This window comes from Phlebotomus papatasi, chromosome 1 (assembly GCF_024763615.1).
Source record: "Phlebotomus papatasi isolate M1 chromosome 1, Ppap_2.1, whole genome shotgun sequence".
Taxonomy (NCBI): Eukaryota; Metazoa; Arthropoda; class Insecta; order Diptera; family Psychodidae; genus Phlebotomus; species Phlebotomus papatasi.
The window spans coordinates 60,853,320-60,861,494 of NC_077222.1; positions in this window are offsets into that span (position 1 = coordinate 60,853,320).

An 8,175-nucleotide genomic window follows, 5' to 3' on the forward strand; every position below is an offset into this window, starting at 1 on the left:
CAAAACACAAACACTTCCAAGGTCCTTGATGGTCAACAGAGTGAAACAAGTGTGATCTCCACTTAAACTCTGCGTGTCATGTTCACATCGTACATTGATGGCTTATGATGTAGTGTCAATGGGTCATCAATATTTGACCAACCCTCGAGTTGTGGCAAAATGAGCGAAAAAGTGGATTTTGAGGGATTTTTTGAGGTCAATTTGGCGTGAAATTTGATGCTACATTTCCTCTTCCAGACTAACATTCACCCATCAGACTATATCCCTTCCGAAAGCCAACCACTCCACTCAATCACAAAGGCGTGCACTGAATTCATAAGAATCTCCTAAAATTTTTATGATCAACCTCATTGTAACATGGCCTTTTCTGTCCCTCAATGGGAGAACAGTGGTCAATGCTAATAAATGTTTCACCCATAAAAATCCTCTAGAAACCCAACTGACTCGTTCACTAATTAAATTGTGAAGTTCACCAGTTGGTTAATGAGGTGTTACGTTGCGAGAAATTCACAAAACTGCCGAAAAAGGGCCAAGAATCGTTGGAAGGTGAACATCAATAATAGGGAAAGCAAATCAATTGATTTCTCAACACTTAAATACTCCCCTTTGTCGAAATATGTTTGAATTTGTACCAAGTCAATGAGCATGATGTGAACAATTCCTTGACTCAAAAGAACAAGTGCTCAATCGGCCAAATGGTACGACTTGACTTTGAACTTTTTTTTTAAATTAGAGTTTTAAACATTTTTATGAAATTTTCCTTTGGGATATTCTGTATTAAAAGATATTTTCAACTGGGGTTAGGTTTTATAAAATAAACTTTGCTCAACTTTGCTATTCGATTTTAGTTTCATTGAGCTCGATAATATATTTTAAATTATAGTAAAACATAAAACTTTTATGAAATTTTGTCTGTCAATTAAGAAAACTTGAAAAGTAACTGCATTGGATATTTAAAAATATTATCTTTTAAGCTTTATAAAAAAACATAAATAAATTTTTGAATTTGTTTAGAGAAAAGTTTCATCAAAAATTTTAATGGATTATTTGTCACATTGACAAATTTGCACGAAGAAAATACAATGGAAAACTTGTGAAGTGTTCGAGTAATTCTGATGCAAAAGTTTAAATACTTTGAGAACTTTAAATTGAATTTTTGGAGTACTAACCTAAAATTCGACTTAAATTGTTATCGTATATAGGACAGCACTCTGAGGGTGATTTTGCATCCCTATTTTCGTAAGCTTTTCTTGAATTCTAGAACTTAAGAATGGTATATAAAGACCATCAGAGCACTTAAAGATGGTGTACAGATCATTCTTAAATCCTAGAATTATAAAAAAAAAAAATCAGAAAAAGTAAGGGGCAAGGTTACGGACATCTGCGGCATATAATTAACACCCAAAATATTCAAATAACTAATGCAGAAGTAAAAAAAATGTCTAAAAAAATATTCTTGTATTAATTAATCAATTTTTTTCATAAATTTTAAAATCTTTCAAATTTTTCAAGGTTTGATCAAAATCAGTTGTGCAATACGTTCCTAGACTACATAAATTTTCAGACATTGAAAAATCGTTAGAATGACTAAATAGATATCATTGACGTATATAGGGGAAAGTGCTCTCCCTTCGAACGTTCATGGCTTCGAATAATGTGAATTTCTTTTCTTTTTCGTAAGAGATGTACGCTATATTATCATGGCATTATCGGCAATTGATGATAAGCCAACTAACATTTAATAGAAATGTGTAAGTCTCTTAGGAAAACTGAAAGAAAATTCACAATATTCGAAGGCATGAACGTTCGAAGGGAGAGTACTTTCTCCTAATAAGTTTTCAACCAATCTTTTTAACGTTTTTGGAAAATGCATAGAAAATGTCCAGAGAAATACAAAAATTAGTTTCATTTGAGTATCGATCCTTGCTATAAAACGAAACGCCCTTGAACGAAAGCTATTCAAATTCGCAATTTTTCATTTCTTCAAAATTGGCAAAGTGCTAGGGGAAAGTACTCTCTCTTCGAACGATCATACCTCCGAATAATGTGAATTTTCTTTCAGTTTTCCTAAGAGACTTACACATTTCTATTAAATATTGGTTGGCTTATCACCAATTGTTGATAATTCCGTGATAATAGTGTAAATATTTTCCGAAAAAGAAAAGAAATTCACATTATTCGAAGGTATGAACGAAGGCTCGAAGAAAGAGCACTTTCTCCTACTCAGTCATTTCATGAGAAATCAACTAGAACAACAATTGATTATCCGAACGACCTAGGTCTAAAGAATACAGCGGGGGTAGTAACACAGTCATTTTAGCTTTCGATATTGTCCTGTGCCATAGAAGTGCGATGTCACAGATCGTTGTCATGTTTCAATATTAGTCGCTTGTGTATTTCGACCGATTCTAGCCGGATTTCGACCAATATATGATCGAAATTGATTGTATCAGCAATCAGCATTAACTTCTTCCAAAGAGATTTAGGTCAGTAGAAAAAACTAGCCAGTAAAAAATTCAAAATGTTAAAATAATTCAAAATGGTCTATAAAAAGTTCAATTTCAGTATTTAAAATTACGGATGCGCAAGAACCGTTTGAAACCAAATAAAGGTCAAAATAAGTTTGTTCGGGTAGCGTTTTGACCATTGACGTATAAGTTTCATTTAACGTTTGTTCGGTTTCAAACAGTTGTAGCACACCTCTGATTTAAATCTTAAATCTTATGGCTCCGGCACACCTTTTAGATCCGGAAAATTTCCTGAAGTCGAAATTCTAATCTTTTTTCGTAGTGTTCTTCTCTTTTTAGACATCACAACAAATTTAATTTATCTCAATAGAATTTGGAGCAAAAAAATGAGATAGAGCCTATTTACACCGCCACATTAGATTAAGATTGAACTGTCTCAAAATCGGATTTTGGGAGAATTCAGTCTCAATCTAATGCGTCAATGTAAATGGCATCAATGAAATCGTGTAGATTGCTGGCCTAGATTGAAACTAAATTGTCCCAAAATCCGACTTTGGGATAATTTAATCTCAATCCAATGCTGCGGTGTAACTGGCCTTTTAGACTTACACAAAGCGCGTGAGAAAGATAGGAATGAAAATTTTTATTTCATGACGTTTTCCTGATCTAAAAGGTGTGCCGGAGTCATAATCTTAAAATACCAAAATGCTTCATAACTTCTTGGTGGTTCCCTTTTTCCAAGAGTATCCCACTAGTTTTACGCATTTATAATTTATGATTTCTGTATTGTTTTTATACTGACCAAATTTCATTTTTATACTGGTCATTTTTACCAAAGTACTGCTCAATCTGTTGCAGTAATTAAAAGTTATATCATATTTTATAGGGAAAAGCACTCTACTTTCGGACGACTCAAACTTCGGATAAATCTTTTTTTTTTCTATGATTCTAATGGATTTGACCAATACTTCTTTTCAGGAGATTTTTGGACATTGAACTAGCTATTAAAATATATATCGAAATCAGATAGATAGTTATATAGATAAATTTTCATTCCCACTCTGTAACCTGGTTGTGTCTACCGCCGCCCTACCATTACCGGCCTCCCCAGGTAAACGGAAGAAACCTTGGTTCAATAAGCCGTATATGCCACTCATATAATCGAATAGTTTGCAGTATAATTATGTAATTATTCATTAAAAACATATTGAAAAAATTGGGTTATTCGAAGCTTGAGACTCCGGAGGTTGCGCGCTTTCCCCTATACTATTCATTCTTAAAGCATTTAGTGTCCAATTTAATTAGAGACAAATGTAGCGCTATCTCGTTAATTTCAGGTCACTTCTTGTACATAACCAAGTGCAAATTATAAAATTCTTAAACACGAAATGCAATTGTCACTATTGTGTGTTTCTCAAGCTTAATTGCTGGTGGTATCGTTAAACAATTTCAACACGTATAGTATTAATAAAAAAAAGAACTCAATGGCTTGGGTTGTTATTTTCTTGCGAGTCCCAGCAGGATAGTAATACAATTTCTTCAAATGGGCTCAGAAATGTTCAGTGGGAATCATAAGGGTGACAGGTGGAATTACAAAAGGTGTAATTTTTTCACATCCTTTCCAAAAATCTAACAAAATTATTACAACACTACAGGTGGCTTCATTAAATTTTCATAATAATCCTCAACTATCATCGCCTTTCTCTTTGAGATATCAAGGAGTTGTTCGGGAGAAATTTTCGAGTCAAAGATGAAGAAGTGTAACCACTCTGACCTCGAAATGATCATAAATCTCAATAGATGCCTGCCGATGAAATGTTGTGTAATTTAAAACCAACAAAATCTTCGTTTTTTTTCAACATTTAAGAAGGTCTGACAGAAAACATGCTGTAAAGTTTTAAAGATGACATGCCACGTGCCAAATGGCTCTTTTCTCTTCTTCTCATTCTCAAGGATCTACCTTCTCACCTGCTCTCTCCACTGAAAACTTTACAATTTACTTTAATTACTTCGGCTTATTTTGTTGAAACGTTAATAATTGCGCCAAAGAAGCAACGTTTTCTCATTTAGCCATTTCCCAACATTGTACAATATGTCAGCATGAATGAAAATTGTGGTAAAATTTACATTTCATCATCAATAGCATAATTTATATCCTTCATCAAGACGTTAAGAATTTCAGCGGTAAAAATTTGAAATTCAAATTGATCGCAATGCCGCGTGACCATAAAGAGTTTCTTCTTTTTCAAATAAGAAGGTCATATTGCTCCATTTCTTCTATTAAATGCATCTACAAAAAAAAATATAAATTCTTCCTTCTTATGTGTATTTTTTGTCCGGTTCATGTTTGCATGAATAATGTATGCATTTTCAAATAATATCAAACATCTGTGCGGTTTCTGTGGTCAAAGTGTGACACAGAAATTGGCCAGAACCATCTTCAATTACACACATTTTCCCCCATTAGCGAACATTGTAATTTATGTATTTTAAGGCAACCACCACCTTTTTATGTTTCCAAGTCCAATAAGCCACTAAGAAGGAAAGGTAGAGCAAAATAAAAAAAAACGTACTAATGTAGTGCCTGTATTGATAATTTGGAGGTGTAACGAGCGTGTAACCTAGATTTAATGTCTTTTGTGTTCAATAGGAGAGTGGTGGTAAGTAAAAAAGGAATAGTAGAAAGGACAGATGTCAACCCTTTCTGGGCACCCTCTCAAACACTTTATGCATGAAAATTCCTTTTGAGACTCAATATTTAATTTTAGGGTGTATCATGCGACAATGGAGGAATCTTTCAACTGTGACTAGCACCCATTTTAATAAGTTATCGATGAAATTGTGATAATTAGCTCTCTCTACGATGTGCGTGTTCCTTGATATTCAATATCAAGATGATGGTTTACAAATTACACCAACATCCCCTGGAATGCCAATGAATTTTAAGGAGACCCACTCTGTAATCTTATGCGGGTTCACGAACAACATATTAATCAAAAGGTGTAAGAAATATTGGGTCTTTAAATTTCATTTCACAAAGGAGGAAAGAAAATTAATTCACTGGTATCCCCAAGTGTCATAAAAAAGGGTTTATATGATAAAGAAAAGGTTTTATTTTATTCTCAATTGACCTCAAACTTTAAAAACGATTTGGTATGAATTTTTGATTGTATCAAATTAAACGTTAAAGCTTGGTGTGCAAAGACCAAAACAAATATATTTCGCAAATAAATATTGAGGACAATTTGCATATGATAAATTGGTAGAGCGACAATGCAGATGTGGCAGTTGGTCATCTCAGTGGAGGGTTTACAAATTTCACCTCTTAATTTATCACCAAATGTTGTATATGTTATATAGTTTCGACGATTTGGGCCTGTGATAGTGCAATTTTGCAGTCAATTGGGGTTAAAGTGCCCTATGAGTACGTTGACCGAGAATTGCAAATTGTCGACATGCGAAATCCAGATGTGAGGGAAAGACATTCGCACCACCTGTGTCCTATGCAAATTTTCCCTTTCATTTGGCTATTTCTCTTCAGAAAATCCTCTTTTGGGGTAGTGAAAACAAAGAACCAGAACCGAAAAGTGAGACTAAAATCACAAATCTATTTTCTTAAAGTAACAGCACTTTAAATTCGTGCATCAATGAAAGGACACTTAAGAGAATCTTGAGAATCGTTTATAAAAATTAATTATGAAAGATAATGCGATTGCGTAGAGCACGAATTCAGAATTTTATGGTAATCTCTTAGTATTCATTTCACTCGTCCATCCCTTGGGATAATATCTTTATCTCTCAAAATAATAATTTGTGAAAATGACAATTTACACCGTTTTAGATTTATTGAACCTCTTTGGCTTTAGAAAGATCATTTTGTGAAAGAAAATCTGTAATTCATTTTAGGTTTATGATTTTAAAAGAAAAAAGATAAAACATAAACCCTGTAGCGTTTCATTATTTTTTTTGAATTTAAGTTTATTTACATTTCATTAAATTTAAATAATTAACAAATCAAAATCATTACCTAGAGCGAATCTATAAAGTTTAAACTCTGCAATCCTTGCTTCACATATTTTCATATAAACCAATAGATAACGTAGGGACTGGAGTTTAGTTGTTATTTTTGCACTATTCCTATTTAATTTTTAAACACAAACCCATCTAATAGGTTAATATCTAAGAAGAATGAACGTCCATACGCTAAATCTAAAAACTAAAAAAAAACGTATATAGTTGATTACTTACTACTTATTAGACAGAGGTACAGGGGATCCCGGAATTATGCACATTTTTGGGACCTAGATTTCTTTCGATTAAGTGCAACGTAGAACGAAATCAGCGCGGAGTAAATGTATTATAGAACAAAAAGATTCAACTATTCAAGGGAAAAGCATTATTTTTACCCGTATGCCTTGAGTTCCTCAATAAATTGTTGAAAAAACACATAAAAAAATTATCTTAAAAGATTTTATTTGATAAATATACATAGGTTTTTTCCTATTTCTCGCGTCACGAAATAGTATAAAATAGTATATATTGAATGGGTTAAGAACAAATTTCTGATTTTTCCGGATTTTACACTACAGAGAGGGTCGTTCAGCCACCTCTAAACAGCGTCTGATCATATGGTCGTAGAAGAAAAACTTTCTTGTCTCATCAAATACAGCACCGTGAGAATAGTGCCAAAAATTTTTTTTCCTAGTTGAAACGCCCTACCATTCAGTCAATGTACCAAAAATACTTGAGATAGAATGTTCATATTTTTGAATTGGATTCCTACAGATTAATATATGAATTTTTTGAAAAGAAAAAAAATCATCTATTATGGGGGCGCGGGGAACCGCTGTGAAACACACATATTAACGGTCACTGAATTTAAAGTCTGTGCATTAATTCATAACAAACTCTATTGATTTAGATAGAGTAACTATCCAAGGAAACACATTGGCAACCAGAATTCAAATCAGGACAGAGGATGAATTCCAATTTTAACAAATTCGACGGGATGTCGAATTTTCGGTCCACCATTTTGAGCAAAATTATTGCATGACTTCACGCGAAGCTAAAAAAGAACAACAAAATGTATTCCCATCTCTGTCGGACTATTTTTTTCAAGTAATTGAAGGACTAACGTAACTAAAAATCCACTCCCGACAGAAATTCGAATATCAATTGCCCTGGAATAAATCATCTAAAATCACTCAATTTGCGTATGATGTATAATACCATGGTAAGGAATGGGTTAAGATGTATTTCAAAAAGGATTTTGCAAAAATAGCACCTTATTGGTAGGCAAACATGCATAATTGTTTGTGCATAATTCCGTCAGGTGCATAATCCCGAAGTGCATAATCCCGGTCCCCCATGTAAGTATATTTACAAGTTCAACTACCTCCATTGGGATGACTTTATCTCATCAAAGTTAATAGAATATTCACAGAGATCATACTACTTGTATTACACTTGGATCTATTTAGATACTAATTATTATAACACTTTTGCTTCGAAAGAAAAAAAATTAAGCGTTCGAAGCCTGAAACCCTTCCTCTAATACTAAAATGAAAGACGAAATTTAAAATTATAAAACGGCTTTAATGGACATAAGAGACCCTCACGAACCTCAAGAATCGAAAACTGGCAAAAATTTAAAGTCTTTAATTTGAAAAGAAATAAATTTTCTAGATAACATCAAAAGAGCTGTGAG